At 39.6% G+C, this 18620-nt stretch overlaps 1 long non-coding RNA gene and 2 pseudogenes across 1 annotated transcript; 1 reads left to right on the forward strand and 2 right to left on the reverse strand.

The window, feature by feature from the left end:
* Window positions 1–6179: 6179 nt before the first annotated feature.
* Window positions 6180–8207, reverse strand: LOC131313909 (putative germin-like protein 2-1; annotated as a pseudogene).
* A 604-nt stretch (window positions 8208–8811) lies between these two features.
* On the forward strand, window positions 8812–10708 carry LOC131312952 (uncharacterized). The gene is made up of 2 exons (XR_009196024.1): window positions 8812–9102; window positions 10274–10708. It is a non-coding gene; the product is annotated as an uncharacterized LOC131312952 (long non-coding RNA).
* A 967-nt stretch (window positions 10709–11675) lies between these two features.
* LOC131312953 (protein FAR-RED IMPAIRED RESPONSE 1-like) lies at window positions 11676–16080 on the reverse strand (annotated as a pseudogene).
* Window positions 16081–18620: the final 2540 nt, after the last annotated feature.

The raw sequence follows: 18620 nt of genomic DNA on the forward strand, positions 1-18620 counted from the left end.
CCTATGTTCTTCTTGCTCCAAATGTGCGCACGCGGGAAGACCCCCAAGTCCAAGCTTTTAGACGTTGGACGGCACATGTTCAAAACCTCGTATGCCCAAAGCTGCATGGTTCACAAGCAAAGCAAGTCATCAGTACATCTAAATAATACGATCAAGCAGGCCATGCAATCAAGTGAATAAGTATAATATGAAATTGTGCTTTACTCTATTGAAATCATACCTCCCAGATTCTCCAATATCCGGCTGTGCTCACCTCTGTCCTCGATGAGTCACCCAAGAAGCCATAGGCCGCGCCCAGTGCTGCTCCACCCCAGTCGAACCGCGAGGCCGTCCTCAAGTCCCTCAGCGCGGGCAAGTACAACAAGTGAACCTTGCTACGCCTATTCGGGTACAAGATCGCACCAAAAAGGTATAGCAGGTATGCTCGGGCCATCTGCTCCGCCTTCTCTTCAGTCGTCACCTTCCTCTTAAGATACCTGGTGAACTGACCATATCTTGCCATCCCCTCCTCAACTTTGGGCATCTCTCCCAAGAACCACTCCAAGGCCGCTGAGTCTTCGTGAATGCCCGAGTCAAATGGAATAGGCTCTCCCCCAACTCTCAAACCGGTAATCGCCTCAAAGTCAGCCGATGTCACTGTCATCTCCCCGAGCGGTAGGTGAAAGGTGTTGGTAGTATCCCTTCATCTCTCTGCAAGTGCTCCCAAGATAGCGTGATCGTTTCTGACCGAAGTAAGTGTTTGAATGAACTCGCCAAAGCCCGCCTCATCTACTAACTGTCTCACCCTAGCAGGCAAACCCTGGTACAGTGCCAAAGAGCTGCATGCACCTCAAATGCCGCGGATATCCCTCTGCCTCGCTCTCTTCTGTGTCAGGCACAAAACATAATACGAGCAATAAGAGGGTATGTTAGCATGCGAGGCTTTCATTCTCAAGTTCTAGATAATCAATACAGTTTGGCTACAGATGGTTGGTTCAAGTTATTATGTTGCATGCATGGCATTCAAGGTCGAGTTCGTGATTTTGTAACGTTGGTCTTTTTTTTCAAGAATTACCATCAACATTTCAACAGTCAAGCACCAGTGGGCAAATTCAAACTTAAAACTACAAAAGGGGATTTTGGAAAGTTATCTCTGTCCAGTTGCTTGAAATATGGGTCTCGGGATCTCTCAAAACGAGCTCGGAGTCGTACTCCGTCCGCCGTGGCCTGTACGCTGCGAAACCCGGCGGCACAAATAAGTGTGGTGTGGGTGGCACGTATCCCTCTGCTGTGAAAGGAGCCCGGGTCAGCCCCTCCGCCTCTGTCACCGCCATCACTCTAGGCCCGTGCACCCTAACTCCGGCTCTCTCTTCGGCCTCCAAGCCTTTCAATACCTCCTCCTCAGTGGCTCTCTCCCTTTCGGCCCTCGCTGCAGCCTCTGAAGCTGCTATTACTCTCTCACGCTCCACCCGAGCCTCTAAAATAGCAGCCCCAATTGCGGGGTTGTCCTCTAATAGTTGAGCAAGTTGCTCATCGCTCAGAAGCTCGGCAATATCCTGTTTTGTGATCAGCCTGTGGCCCGATGATGTGGCCTCCGACCGGAAGAGTACATCCTCCTCTCTATACGCAAAGGGGATCCCCGTACTCTCTACATCCTCGGATGCCACACCCTTGCCTCTTGCCGGATCCTCGGCGGAGACCCGTTCGGCCCAGTGCTATCACTACCAGCACCACCGCTACCGGCGTCTCCAGAGCCACTACCAATCACCACTGAGCCTTCCACAGCCATCCTCAGGTCCAAGGGCCGAACAACAGACCCTGTCGTCTCAGTCCCTTCCATCGCGCGACGATCTGGCTCCGTCGCGCGATGCTCGCCTCCACCACCAACCTCCTGCTCGCGGCTCTGAACGCCATCGCCGCTGCCTGTAGCCACTGCATCGGCACCCATGGTTACCGCCGTTGCCGTTTGATCCCTTGTGACAACCTCCATTCGTCCTCCCTCGTCCCCCGGACGATCAACAACTTCTCCTCCACCGCCACCATTGCCGTGATCCGCCATGGGTGTGTTCTTGCGCGTGGGTTTATCAATTTTAATGGGGAAATCAAAGGGTTTGAGTTAGGGGTTTGAGGGAGAAGAGAGTTGGAGAGAGTTTGAAACTGTTCTGAGCGGTTTTCAGAACGTCCCCGTCGATTGTATGGAAGAAAACAGGTCTGGGCCAGGTCTGGGCTCTTAACAGACCCAGGCCTGAACAGGAAACCCTCGCGCGATGGAGTGACTTTGTCGCACGATGGTTTGGTTGGGCCTCCAGGCCCAATGCAGCTTCTGGACAGGCCCAATCATGCTTATCCACCCTTAAGAGCCCATAGGTTCTCACTTAGGCGCTGCAACAATTTTGAGGTTTATTGTGAGTTGATGACTTTTAAAATTCGAGGCGCATTTATATCCCCAGCAGTGGTCTGCCCGTGTACAGCCCATTTTCAAAATCAGCGACGATCTATCCGTCCGATTATCAATCAACGACGATCCATCCGTCCCATTTTCAAAATCAACGATGATCTATCCGTCCGATTATCAATCAACGACGATCCATCCGTCCCATTTTCAAAATCAGCGAAGATTTATCCGTCTGATTATCAATCAACGACGATCCATCCGTCCCATTTTCAAAATCAGCGACGATCTATCCGTCCGATTATCAATCAACGACGATCCATCCGTCCCATTTTCAAAATCAGCAACGCTTTATCTGTCTGATTATCAATCAACGACGATCCATCCGTCCCATTTTCAAAATCAGCGACGATCTATCCATCCGATTATCAATCAACGACGATCCATCCATCCAAGTTTCAAAATCAGCGACGGTCTGTCCGTCCGATTATCAATCAACGACTATCCATCCGTCCCAGTTTCAAAATCAGCAACGGTCTGTCCGTCCGATTATCAATCAACGACTATCCATCCGTCCGATCTACTTGTTCCCCAAGAGAACTGCTTCAAACGGTTGATCAACTTTCCGATCCATCGGCGCACGGTATTTTTACATGCTTGTTTGCATTTTCCATTTTATCTGCTTTTGGATAAATTGGATGAGTGTCTAGAAATCTTTGACGTTACCCGTACCAGCCAATGGTGCTCTGCGTGCCGTCAAAGAGGGACTACTGTAGACACCCCAATCTGGTTTCCCAATTGATTTACTTTCTTTTTCGGTTTCTTGTTTCCTCGATGATGGATTAGGTCAAAACAGTATTGAGTGTGAAGCGGCTTGAGCTTGGAGTAGGCAAAATCCATCTTGAACCCAAAAAAAAACAACCTAAGTCAAAACCCTGACCTCAGGGGTTGACCATCGCGCGACCCATTGAGTATATCGCGTGATGCTCTACTTGCCAGGTGTTGGTCAAAGTCAAACCTTGACTGTTGACCGTCGCGTGGGTGGGTAAAACCATCGCGCGATGAACCCAGTCCCTCGCGCGATGGTCAACTCCTATCGTTTTCACCTTTTTCCAGCTGGATTTTATGATGATCAGGGGGCTACTGATCTGGGAACCCCGTTTTCGTGGGCTGAACAGCGTTTGCAGGTGCATGGGTTGTACCACCCTCACAACCACTCCCCTCACCTTGTTGGCCACTTCCTCCACCAAGGAGGGCTGGCCAGCCCTGTTGGCTGGTCACTAGGCCAAGTCCTTCACCCACCTCACACCCTCTCTTGTCCTATAAATACCCCCCATTGTTCATCTTAAAAAAGGGTTACAAAAAAAAATCAAAAAAGAAAGACAATACTACTTTCAAACACTCCTCCTACTTCTTTACTCAAGTCATTCCCCTACACTCATCTCCCAAGCCGCTCCACCTAGTTTGATCCATTTTCGTAACACACAAGCAAAGGTATAACTCCTTTACTGTTTACTATTTTGATCCCTGAGGGGGGCTGGCAGAGCCAAGGCTGATAATCAATATCAGTCCTGGTTCTAAAGTTAGCAGGGTTATAAGAGCCGTGTAACAAGCAAACCCACACGCGATGGACTCACTGCATCGCGCGACGCTTTGAGTCAGCACGTGACAGTCCTCGTGGGGATGGGATGCTAGTTATTTTCTGTTTTATAGTGCTTTGGATAATTATGAAGCATGTTTAAAACCAGACCCACCAATCTTGCGTGCTAAAATTTGTAGTTTAATGCCTAGCTCTTAGTAATTTAACTTTGGAATGCCCCTGGGTTGCTCTTGAACATGTCTCAGAGCTCAGACATGCAAAGCAAGTCCTGGAAGTCTAGTTGTGACGCTCGCGCGATGAAGTGACTCCATCGCGCGATGGTCGGTCTGTTTCTAGAAGTTGCCCTTGCATGGGCAGCTTGGTCCATGATCATTATTTAAATGCCCCCACTATTTAGGGGTTTGTTCTTATCTCCTATTCATTCTGTTTGTAATAATTATTTCCTTTTAGTATATATAATCTGCTTGGTTTGAATCCTGGGTGTGCACTGGTCCTTCCAGAGCCCAAATAGAGATGAAATTCAACCTGTTTGGAGGGATACAACCATCGCGCGATGGTGTGAGTTAGTCGCGCGACAGTTTACTTGCATGCTGGCAGAGCCATGCATGCAAGTTGGCTGCTACTTGTGCCTAATTCATGCCAACGCGCTGTTTTAATGCCCGATAATGGTGTTGGGTTTTATCTCGTTTATCTTTCAAGCATGCCATCCATTTATTTTGTCTTTAATCACATCCTGCAAATATATTACAGCTTTAAATCCCCATTAAACTGTTCCCCCGCCCTAATTGGCTAAAAATTGATTAATAAAAGAAGAATCATAAACTTTTTCACAAAATGCTTAAATAGAGACCAATCTCCGGATAGGGCGAGAGGGGTGCCTTAAAACCCTTCCCCTCTCGTAACCTGGCTCCCGAACCCAGATATGGTTATGACGGACTGGTTCCTTAACTTTTTTCAAATAAAAAATAGCGCGGCAGGTGCTTCGAAATACGGTTCCTTGGGTGTCGGATCTTCAAAACCCGAGTGGCGACTCTGTATCTTGCGAGCGCTTGTCGTCCAGCTAAAAGTGCTCCCTCGATTTTGGGCCCTTGCATTTTTTGGAAAATCCAGAAATTTCCAAAGGGCATGCTGCCCACAGGCCCTCACAACCATCTATAGTGTAAGAGCGAAAGGTAGCACAAAATGGTAACGTTTTGGCCCAACCCAGAGTCAGTCCTGAGTTAAAGCCTTTGTTGTGGCCGCTTTAGACCTCCAAAAAATTTTGAATTTCAGGAGCCCTTCTTACTTTTTTACCCCTTATAATAATGCAACAAAAAAATTTCATTTTTAATTTTCACTTTAAACCTCTGAAAAGTCAAGGCCGGGCCTAGGCCCACACACACCCCTGTAGTGAACCCACCACTACAAGTCTCTAGATTCATATCTTTTCAGGTAATTATGGATACTTAATAATACAACACATATTTTTTGGATAGTTAATAGTTTGGTGAATGATTAATTAACCTATAAAAAATGGGTATTTTACAGTATAACAAATAAGTAATCCAAAACATATGTATACTTTTTTCATATTATAATAGTAATAAATTTGAGTACCACATCGGTCGACGTTGAAACCTGACTCCGTCTCTAGTCCCATTGATACTGTTTTTTACAACCTAAGTTACATCTAGACTCTAGTATACTGGTGAAGTGGTGATTGATCTTCCCTTTACATGGTATTATAAATCCTATAAAAGAACATAATAAAATGCCAATGCATTATGTAATCAGAAAAGTGTTGTCATTGACTACTTCATGACAACAAATCGATGACACTAAAGATTTAGTGACGACCAAAATCCTCAGGTGAGAGTTCAACTAGTTTTTTTGAAAGGCATATCTTCAATTAAAAATCCAAGGGAAAATAACGGTCAAATACGTGTTTTGATAATTAATATTCGCCAATGACATTTTCAGCATTAACATATGTTCTCAGCATGTTCTTGGCGAGTATTGATTATCAAAATACGTCTTGAGCCGTCATTTTCCTAAAATCGGATCAAAGAAACAAGTAATAACAGGATTACATGGGAAGAACCCAAACAAAGGCCCGCATTCAGTCTTCTACACTTGCAAGCACACCGCGAGCAACGTAGAGACAAACCCATAGCGAATAACATCACTGAACTCTCTGAATCTCTAACAAAGACAACAAGAGAGGTCGACTTAGCCGTGTACAGTTGAATTTCCAGCAATCGTAAAGAGTTCGTTGTAGAGATCGTGTAGGGATCCGAGGTCATTAGGTCTCCGTAATAAATGCATTGGATCATTTGCCTGAGAATAAGCCGTCTTCAAAATATGAGAGTTTAAGTTTAAACCGTACAACTTTTACTGATGAAACTAATTTAATTTATCAGTAAAAATAGCTGTTCATTTTTTTACGAGGGGTCACTTGTACAAGCCTTGGACTAACTTTTCATAAAATAAAAAATAAAAAACCCCACTAAATTACTGTTTTCAAAGACGACATGTCACGTCACATTGAACAAAAACTTTTAGGGATAACAGGTTAAAAATCATCATTACTATATGCTTGTCGCTACATACTTAAGTGACACCTTAACTTTATGATAACTAGGTGAAATGTTTGGTGCATAACACGAATGTCATGCCGGCCGTTGGTTGGTTGGTTGATAATCATAGAGAATAACTTTTGAATTACGACAAAGAAGAGTAGTTACCACTGCAATGGCATTCATTGAAAGAACATCAGTAGGGATTGCTGGTTCCGACCCAAACACATTGATAGGAATGAGAATGAGACCTGGATTTTCACTACTAAATCCTACAATTGCAGCTGCATGGCCGTGGCCAACATTACTATGAAAGTGCACCAGAGGAAACACAAACACATCACCCATATGAAGTACCTTTTTGAAGAGACGATTTGTTGGATTAGAAGTGACAAACCCTACTTCGATATATAGTGCCTTCGATAACAGTGAAGATTTCACTAGCTCGTGGATGTGTGTGGGGAGGAATGACGCCACCTTGTGCGTAGTCAAAACGGCCCATGGTGATGTCAAGTGTATTAAGTCCGGACAATAGCGATACAGTCACTGGAGTTAGCGTTGCTCCAAAAGGATTTATCGTGTTCCCTTCTTTTTGCAACCCGCTAAAGAGGAAATCGTTTGCTTCTACGAGCTGCAGGTCTTTGCAAACAAACCCATTCACTACAATTGTCATATTGAATGGAAAGTTACGTTAGATAAGTTATATAGAGTTTGGTTCCGGTGAGGGATCCCTCATTTTATTAAAATGCGGGACTCCCCTTCCCAATTGAATTTCGATGATCCGAGCCGCTCAAAGTGATCAGAACGTGATTTTAAGGGTCCTTGTGAGAAATCAGCAAAAAAAAACTGACCGGGAAGGGCTTCATCTAAGAAGTTTTCGTTGAACAGTTCAAAAAAAACTGCTCAGATGACGCCCTTCCCGGTCATTTTTTTTGCTGATTTCTCACGAGGACCCTTAAAATTACGTTCTACACACATTGAACGGTTCGGATTTTCAAAATTTGATCGGGAAATGAAAGTCCCTCATTTTAACAAAATGAGGGATCCCTCACTTGAAAATTCCTATATATATATATATAGAGAGAGAGAGAGAGAGAGAGAGTCCCCTTCTCCTAAGGACCAGCTTAACTTAATAAATTAAGGACCTCCCTTTCCCGATAGAATTTCGATGATCCAAGCCGCTCAATGTGTTCAGAACGTGATTTTAAGGGTACTTGCGAGAAATCAGCAAAAAAAAAAAAGACCGGAAAGACTTCATCCGAGTAGTTTTTGTTTGTTTTTTATTGAACGGTTCAAATAAAAACTGCTCGGATGAAGCCCTTTCCGGTCTTTTTTTTTTTAATTCCTCGCGAGTACTCTTAAAATCACGTTCTGAACACATTGAACAGCTCGGATCATCGAAATTCGAACGGAAAATGGGAGGAATGGAGAGGTTCTTATTTTAACTAAAATAAGGACCTTCTTATTTGAAAATAACTGTGTATATATATATATAATTACTAATATCACAATTTTACTTTAGGCAACAAAAGATGAATCGAAAATTGAACGTGAAGGGTATAGTATCAGTGTTGTTAAGATCTGCAACACAGAAGTCTTGAAGAGGGCTTTGGACAGATGTCAAAGCGATGAAACTAATTATTACAGCCAAGAGCTCTACTAAAAGAACACGAGAAGCCATCGGGAAAATTTTGAATAGCTATCACTTAAAGGGGAGGAAGTATAGAGTCTATTTATTAGAAAAAAGAAGAAAGTTGTGAAAGTATATGTACGACTTTGGACTGCTTTTTATAGATAGATGATGGATAGGGAAGAGTGGCGCCTTTAGTTAGACCAGTCTAAGGTATGCCAGTCTAAGGTATGCCTAAGCCCCAAATGAGTTTTGATTTATAGTCGTCATTCTTCACAACGGTGTTGACAGGGCCAGCCTTGAGTTTGTTAAAATGGGGTTCTACGTACTTTAATAGAAAATATAATCAAAAGACATCGTTATAGTAGTAATTAAAAGATATCGTCATAGTAAAGATATCGAGAAACCAAAAAAGTTTGAAGTTTGTAGTACTAGGTGTAAGAAAGGGTAATTAATTAAAAGGCCAATATTGTAGTTAGTTGATATTATCTAATTAAGCTGTCATTAGTTGAGTGTTTAGTGTTTTGTATTTCAGTTATAACTGCCATGTGGCAGTGGCAATAGTTGTGGTTTGTTTTTTGTTTTTTTTTTTCAATAAGTCTACACACCAGGAAACCAGCCCATGCCCCAACCTTGGATAGCCCAAAACGACGTCGTTTTGGGCGTCCCTAAAAAAAACAAAATACTGAAATGTTTTGAATCGCCCCCCACCTCACTGATCGTCTTCCAACAGAGAGAGAGAGAGAGAAAGAGAGAGAAAGAGGTCGACGGACGAACTGATAGCGCGATCACCAGCGACCACTAGCCTCACCTCCACCTCCGGCGACCACCAGCCTCACCTCCACCTCCGGCGACCACCACCATCATCAGGTTCGCCTCCGGCGACCAACCCTTCGCGAAAATCGACGCTCCGCCGACGACCACCGACGACAAACCCACCGCCAAGGTCTCTCCCTCTCTCTTTCCTCGTCTATATACTGGAGTGTTGTCGATTCTAGCCTTTAATTTCATTATAATTTGTTCAAACAAGAAAAAAAATTAGGGTTTGCATAATTGGGGGGTTTTTTTTTGTCGAACCGTAGCCTTTTATTTTTGGTTTCATAAAATCAGGATTATATATCAATAAGAAACGTATCTTTGGGTTGGAGATACCCTAAGCTTGTATTTTTGTCTCCTGCTTCCCATGTGATTAAACAAGCTTAATAATTTCAACACAGTGGATGCTTGGTGAATTTTATGCACATTCCAGCTTTATAGACTTGTTATCCCCCTTTTGCCTGCCATCCGATGTTTGCTATAAAGCATCATTAGACTTGTTAGACTTACACGATAAGATAAACCTCTTAGCGTTATAGTTAGCATTTAAGGAACCCTATCAGGGCAATATCACAAATGCAACAATTTTAAGTTTTTAACAATGTGTTAGGTGGAAGGAATGAACAAAGCTCTGGTGGTAGTCCTCCTCAATTTTCATTAAAATCTCTTTGCTTTTCTGAGATGAGAAGCATGTACCTTTTTAGTTTGACTGGGCAATTACTGTTATTGGATCATCACGGTGAAAAACATCAAGGTTCTTATCTACAATCTCTCTAGTTGGCAGCAGTTTTTGAATGCTGCTTCTCCATTCTGGGTATGGATAAATTATGCCCAAAGAAATAGCTAGCAAAGCCATTTCCATTTGGAATATTGAGAGTCCAATTATCTCCATTTTTGCTAATTCGCATTCTAGTGAATGGTGTCACTATACTCTGTTCCAGTACCGCAAGTGGACATCACATCACATCACAAAATAGACATCGCATCCTAAATCCACTTCTTTCTTACTGAGAGTGCCACCGAAATTTTGTCTCCTACGTTAAGATACAAGTTACAACTGAGAAATCAAAAAGGAAATTGCTATGAGATTTTTCCTCTACTTCTCTATGGCAAAAACTGGGTAGCTACCCCTTAAAAAACATGGCTTCCATATGGACGCTACTCTATATTGGAACTTTTCAATGGTTGCTACAGCTTTCAGTTTTTTTTTTTTTCATTTGAACTAATTAAAATTATGTCCTTAAATGATATAATGCATACCTTTTTCAACTGAGCTAATATCTTCTTGTTGTGCATAGCAGAGCATATCTGGCAAAAAAAGGGAGAATGGCAATGGCACAACTGGCATAGCATATGGAAGTTAAAGCTACACTCTTTTCCCAATAAACTTGCTTCTAAGTTATCTTGGTTCTATTTGTGGATAGAGCTTCAGTACTTGGGATGCCATTGAATACTTGAAGGAGCTTTTGCAAAGGATCAATGACCTCCAAAACAAACTCGGGGCAACTCCACCTGATTTGGTGGCGAAGAAGAGTGGAATGATTTGATGGCAAATAAAAATGGAGATGTAATTCCTAGACAAATTTGTCCTACAATTGAAAATATGAACATTGGAACGTGGCCAATTTTTGTTTTGCAAAGGAGGTTTAAATCATTAGAGAGGAGAATGTATTATGTACTCTTATTTATTTGGATGTGAATGATAATTAGAATGAGAATGGCCTTTTTGTTGTGAATGGATAGTACTCTTATTTATTTGGATGAAATGAGAATGGCCTTTTTGTTGTGAATGGATAGTACTCTTATTTATTTGGATGAAATGAGAATGACCTTTTTGTTGTGAATGGATAGCTTGGCAATGGAATTTGGCTATGAATGTGGCTTGTGAATGGTGATTTAGAATGTGAAATGCCCGATGTGGGCTTGTAAGTAACCTGATGTTGTTCCTGTCGTTGTTCTTGTTGTATTGACTAAGACGCGAGACGTCGGGCTAGGACCAAAAATAGGGGAAACCCTGCCGAAATTTCCGCGTGGACTATGAATTTGCTTACTGTGATTTGGAATTAGTAGTTCAATTGTGGTGAGAAATAGGTTCAGAAGTTATGCCCTTTTGGATAATTTGAACTCCAGTTGATCAATTTTGGGGGCCAAAATTGCTCCTCATGTCACCCCTGATACCTCATAGAAGTAAATACAAAACTTTACATGTTGACCAAATTACTGACTTCAAAATGAATGCCACTCTCAATTCCAGTTAAGTGTATAGAAAATGTGTCATCATTTGCTAAATATGGCATTAGGAACCAACTGAATAATATTTTCAAGATTTCATATTTGGGATCAAATCTATGGTAGGAGTGTCACATTGCAACAACAACCAAGCATCAGAAAATTAGTTTGGTATCAAATTTCACATCTCACCAATGTTTCACATTATTTTTCAAAAACTAGGACACGAGCCATGTCCGACACGGAAACAGACACGACACAAGGACATTCTAGAAACTCAAATTCCACCGGTCTAGAAACTCCAAATTGAAACTCAATTTCAGCACTCTAGAAACTCAATTTCCAACACCTACTCATGAAGTAATTATTACCAACATTGAAACTCAAAACTGAAATGCAAACACGACTGTTACCAACATTTAATGTGATACCTATTTCATTAAACAAAATGATAGAAACACCACATAATTTTCACTTCACCACAAAACATGAATGAGAGAATTACCATAAATTAGTTTCTAACAAAATACAAGAAACTCCCTATATCAATAAACAAGTCTTCTACTATTCGCCGTTATCATTTGCATTCAACATTTCTAAAATACTTTATTGTGCTCCTGCCCACCCTTGCCCTTGACTTTCCATAAAACTTGATTGTGCTCCTTCCCAACCTTGACGTTGATCTCCCAAAAACTTGATCGTCCTCTTCCCCAAACTTGAGTACCGGCAAAACTTGGCATGGTGCTTTGTGAACTCGGGAAATTGTTTATAAATTGGTTAAAACTTGTAGCAGTTGGGCATAAACTTGGAGAAAATGGGAGGACGTTTTCGCCTTGTGCTGGGAGGACGCTTCCGCCTTGTGCCATATTTGACCGCATATTATGAGACATCATATTTGGCCACATTAACTGCCCCATGTAGCTTGGGTAACTCTGCCCAACAACATCACCAATAATTTAACATGAAACATAAACATAAAAAATTAAACAAGTAGAGCAAAAACAAATTAATTATACAAAAAAAAAAGAAGAAAATCTTACATTAATATTGATCACACTCTCTTGCGTCCCAACCTCCTAAAATTGACAATTATTGTGTCCCAACCTCTCTTGTGTCTCAACCTCCTAAAAAATAGTTTACATAGAACATAAATATAAAAAGTTTAATAGAAAACATGAAATTAGCAATACAAATAATTTCAAATTTTACATGAACTTATACCTTGGGTTTTTCCTTCGACAATGTCTTCTTTTGTGTTTCTCTTTTCTTCTTAACAACTTTTTCGACAAAGCCTTCCTTCCTTTTGGTTGGCGGTCTCCCTTTTCGATGAAGTTGTACCGGGTCAAGTATGTTCATGCTCTCTTTAGAGGGTAGACTTTCATCTCCAATTAAAAAGGAATTATTAGGAGTACCAGAAGTCATAGTACCTCCACAAACAATCGAAGATTCAATCAACTCTCTTTTTAGCTCAAGTAACCGTGTCATCACCTTATCATACTTCTCTTGACTATCTTCCGCCAAATCGGCAACCTCATTAAAGAGATTGCACATGTTGTCATGTCGACGTGCTTCAATTGTCGATGACGAGTTATCGTACTTGATTCGAACTTTAGTGTGGACTCTTTTCACATCTTTTCTCCATCTTCTGAAGACATACTTGTCAGGTACTCGTTGAACTCCCCTTTCATGGAACACCATCAATTGATGTCTACACACCATTCCTCTAAACTCAAATAGTCGACAATTACAATTGGCTTCATTAGTCTCACCATTAAAATTGATGGTAAATGACACACGTTTTTTCCTTTTCTCTTCTCCGAATATAACCCACTCTTTTACCTCGTACTCCGACCAAACATCACTGGCTTTTGTTTCATGCAAAGAACAATTAAGTTTCCCAACAAATTCATTTTGAAACTCTTTCACCTTCGCATTCGTGTAAGCACTTTGAAATTGTTTCTCCAACTCATCTTCAACTATGCATGGGATGTAAGATTGCGAACTTTTTGTATCTTCATTCTTTTCATTGTCCACCTTTTTTGCCAAGGCGTTCTCATATTGCTCTACAAATTGTTTCAAGGTCGTCTTCGAATTAATGTAATCATCAAAATAATGATTCATATTCTCACTTCTTTGTGTGGATGACATTCCCGCCCAAAATACATCTTTCACAAAAGCCGGCACCCATCGATTCCTCTCTAAGTACAACCCATGTAACCATTCATTATCTTCAAGCTTGTGCTTTTTAATGAACACCTCCCAAGCATCCTCAAACTCAACTTTTGTAAGTGAATCATAAACAACATTGTGGAAAGAAGGTGAAATTGATTTATACGCATCATATATTCCCAACTTTTCTGGCACCTTTTTCATGATGTGCCATATGCATCACCGGTGTCGGGTGATCGGTAATAATTGCTTTTGGAGCACAACCCCACATGCATGTCATCCAAGTCTTGAATAACCACGAGAATGACTTAGTGTCTTCATGAGAGATGAGTCCACATCCCAATAATATCGACTGACCATGATGATTAACACTTACAAATGGAGCAAAAGGCATGTCATACTTATTTACCAAGTATGTTGTGTCAAATGTGACAACATCACCAAACTCCTTACAAGCTGCCCTACTCCTTGCATCGGCCCAGAATACATTCCTTAGTCGTCCTTCATCATCCAAATCCATGGCATAAAAGAAGTCAGAATTGTCGGCTTTCATCTTCATGAAATAACTATGCATCGCCTCAGCATCTCCTTCAACAAGTAATTTATGTCGCTCAGTATCCAAATAATTTCGACAATCCTTCTGATAATATGGAAGGTTATCATGTCCCCCCGCTTGAATCTGAAGTGAGTCATAAGTCTTATGCAATGGAATTCCGGCTTTATCATTCAATATGAGCTTTCTTTCACATGTTCATCAAGAACCCTATTGCTTTTGTAAAACTTGGACTTTCCCGGGCTATGTTCATGATTGTGCTCCAATGCAACCCGATTCAACCTCCACTTTCCATTCGGGTATAGAGCAAAATTAAGGCGAGCTGGACAATCAGCTTTTGTTTGCGGCCTTGGTTTGACAGGATTGGCTGTTCTCACCCTCGCCTTTCCACCACGACCACATTCAAAAGTTACATGCCTCAAGGATCCATCTCTTCCCCTTTTGTGACATTTTTTTGCCACACCAAACCCATTTTCTTTAGCATATCTTGAGTAATATAGATAAGCTTCATCTGGTGTGTCGAACATCATTCCCACTTTCGGTTGCTCAACTTTAACTTCAAAATTTTTTGTTGACTCCTTTCCATTCACATTAGTACCTATCTCATCACTCTCTTTTTCTATTGAACCACTCAATACCTCTTCGTCATCTTCATTGTGTCCACTCCATACCTCCGCCTCATTAGTATCTATCTCATTTTGATTCAACAATCGAGGAGGCATTGTCGACGGAACGGACTCCGGCGACATCAGAGATGTTGGTGATGGCAACGGAAACCTGCATGTTCAAGAATAAAAATATTATGACATGAGCTTATCTCGGCAAACCGCAGTATCATTGCATGCCAAATATCAAGTGTAAAAGCCACTATCTCAAAATTATGACATGAGCTTATCTTGGCAAACCACAATATCAATCTAGTGGGGTATATGCATATGAACAATCAATTCATACGTATGTATAGAGGAGGAAGAGAGGGTGGTGTTGGCAGGGGTAGGCAAAGTGATGACTAGGAACCATGTAGGAACCATGTAGCCCCTCAACAAAATGGGGTTTCCATTCTCAGGCAGTCTAAAACAAAGCAACAACATAATTTGTGGAGCAAATCAGCTAGCTGATGAATGAATGGGATAAGAGATAAAAAAATGTTACATGCATTCACATGTCTATATGCAATTATGCATACCCAAGCACAGACATATGGAGATTTCCAAGCAACATAGAAAAATGGAAAGGCATGAAATAACAATGATAGCTAGTAAATTTCTACATATGTGCAGGACATACTATAAATTAGCAATACAACTACCAGCTTCAACTTCCAAATTAAGTAAATCTCAGATATTAATAGATACCTCCACGCATTCTCCCAATTACGGAACCAGTGGCAGCACAAGCTGAAACTTTAATGCAATAATGCTTATACTTCTTAACTCTACAAGCATTAAGGACAATACCCAAGTGATTGGTTATCTCTTAATACGAGCCCACTATATATACATCAGCGAAGTATGAACTAGATAGAATCAGAAGCCAAACAAATCTTTTTTACTTTCTACACAAACAACACTCAAACAAATAAGCACTTGGCTAAAAAAAATACCTTTTCAAGACCATGATATTTCTGTCATATATCAAAATACTTCAAAATATTGCTGATTTGTATATCAGTCAAAAATTACTTCTAGTTTAAAACCCCAATACAAAAAGTGAGAATAGGCTACAAAATAAAAACGAGATATCAACAAGCAATTCCCATGAGGCCCAAAATATGGTCATATTAATTGGTTCGACCCAAAATGTTGGGATTTTTTGAACTAGCTAGAATCGATTGAAATTGAAGGGTTCATTGACAACCAACAGATATCAACATATATAGATGAGAGAGAGAGAGAGAGAGAGAGAGAGAGAGACCTTGGCGGTGAATTTGACGTCGCTGGTGCATTGGTTTTCGCAACGGGTCGGTCGCCGGTGGTGCTCATGGTCGGAGTGGAGGTGACGCCGGTGGCCGCCGGTGGTGGTGGTGAGGCTGATGGTCGACAATGGTGGAAGTGAGTTGATGGTTGGGCTCCTCCTCCTCTTCTATCTCTCTGTTCCGTTCTATTTTCGCGCGAGTGGGTTTCCTGGGAGGGCCGATTCAAAATTTCAGGACTTCGTTTTTTTTTTTTTTTTTAAACTTTAAGCTGACGTCAGCTATCCTGGGTTGGGGGAAGGGCTGGTTTCCAGGTCTCTAGACTTATTGTTTTTTTTTAGTATAAAAAGGGAATCGTAGCTTGTAAGCATCATTCAAGAACCAAAATGCTATGTGCACAACTATTGTGTAGGTTGTGTAACTAATTCTGACTGTTCAGATATGTTTGGATGGTCCAAATTATTTAAAAAAATTCCTTCACGGAAAAGATAACTTTTTCGGGAAAGAGTTTAAGGGAATCCTGACGTAAATTCAACCATGAATAGCTAGAGATTGGTTAAAAGACAAGAAATGAAATGATTCTCTCTAAATTTGTTCTCCGTTTTCCCTCTCTCTAGTTCTTGATAATCTCTTCTTAGGGTGAGGTCCTAAACTTATTAGAAAATAAGTTGTTGTCATTATTTGATTTTTTTTTGCATTTGTTAGTTTTGCGTCAAACTTTTGTGAATTATTGATTCGTCTCGACAAGAAGAATCGGAAAAGTAAATTTTTTTTACTTTTACCCAAATATTTTGAAAAATAATCACTTTTTAGCAAAATAAGTCAAATAAGCTTACTTGTTTTGCTAAAAAATGGTTATTTCTCAAAATATTTGGGGTAAAAGTAAAAAAAAATATACTTTTTCGATTCCTCTCGTTGAGACGATTCAATAATCCGCAAATGTTTAGTGCAAAACTAACAAATGCAAAAAAAAAAAATTAATCAAAGAAGGACAAAACAAACTTATTTTGTAATAAGTTTAGGAGAACTCACCTTTTGATGCGTTCTTATGAACTTAACTTATATCTAAGAATTTTGTCCTTATTTGAATTTTTTTTGCATTTGTTAGTTTTGTGCCTAACTTTTGTAGGTTATTGATTCATCCTGATGAGAGAAATTGAAAAAGTAATTTTTTTTTACTTTTACCCAAATATTTTTAGAAATAACCACTTTTTAGCGCAAAAAGTGACCTTTTTTGTTTGCTAAAAATGGTAATTTCTCAAAATATTTAGGTAAAAGTAAAAGAAAAATATTTTTTTGATTCCTCTTATCAAGACGAATCAATAACCCACAAAGTTTGATGCAAACTAACAAATGCAAAAAAAATTCAAATAAAGACAAAATTCTAAGATTTAAGTTAAATTCATAAGAACGCAGCCATGCACTAAGTTAATGATTATTACTGAATTTGTAATTAATTCTAAAGCAACTGTTATTCCACAATATTAAATGATAAGTAACTAGAAAAATAGATCAACATCGTTAGATTGACATACTAGAGCATCAGCAGTGGAATAAGCAAATATGAATAATCAAAACATGCCACATCAGATTTTGATTATCCATTTAGAGGTTGCTAAAGTTAGCAATGTCAAATCCTACATTAGTTATTTTTTGCCCATAATCAAAACCAATGGACCCTCCAAACTTTTTCCCTTCATTTCATGCATATTTTTTGAAAAAGTGATTTTTGAAGGAAAAAAAAATAGTTTATGTTAGAAACAGTTTAAAAAAAAGGTTTTCGAAAGAAAAAATAGTTTTTCAAAAAACACTTTTTGTTCACTTAAAAACTGTAAATACAATTTTTAGAAATTTTGAAAGAATTATATTTACACAAATAGTTTTGAAATTTTAAAAACTATAAATACAGTTTTTAAAAACATATTTTGTGTAAAAAAACAGTTTTCTATAAAAGAGTTTTGAAATTTCAAAAACAGATTTTTGAAAAACACACTTTATTTACTTATAGTTTTTAAAATTTTTGAAAAATTTGTTTTTTGTAAAAAAAAAATTCTGAAAAAAAAACATAAAAAAATCTAAAAGTTACAGTTTTTTAAAATTATTTTTTGAAAACATTGTCAAGAGAGAGAGAGAGAGAGAGAGAATGGAAGAGAGAAGGTTTTTGTGTAATGTTGGTGTACTTGATTGAGAGATAAAATTTAGTTATTGACAAAATATTGCTAGCTTTGATTATTGAAGTGTCAAAATTTTATGAGTTGGTAAGAGGTTGCTAGGTTTGATTATTCCAATGTGAGCATTTTTTTGATCAAATATTGCTAATTTTAATAATTTTTTATTTTGCTTATTCCACTGTGGATTCTCTTGGTCACCTAAGTTAGGTGAAAAAAATAACATATTCCAAAGTTAAAATGGTCGTGTAATTAAAGTATGCCCGTTGAACAAGAAGAAATAATCGAAAGAGTGGATCAGGATTTTTCAAAACAGAATCTTGAAAATCAAAGGTCAACACACGACGTCATGAACTTCAATCTCCAATCAGGCTATAGACTGCTTTGTAATTTTCTATTGCTTATTACATATCGGTCGATGTTTTCTCAAAAATATTTATTTAAAAAAATCTCCGTAGAATAATTCCCCCAAAAAAAAAAAAAAATTCTCCATAGAAGTACGAAAGGCATTATATTACATTGACGGTTCTTTTGCTGCTTCATACTCTATTCATGATACTTTATTTCACAATGATATATAATAGATAGATTTGTTATCATTTTTTGGTTCCATTTAA

The sequence above is a fragment of the Rhododendron vialii genome, chromosome 13a (assembly GCF_030253575.1).
Source record: "Rhododendron vialii isolate Sample 1 chromosome 13a, ASM3025357v1".
In the NCBI taxonomy this organism is placed as follows: Eukaryota; Viridiplantae; Streptophyta; class Magnoliopsida; order Ericales; family Ericaceae; genus Rhododendron; species Rhododendron vialii.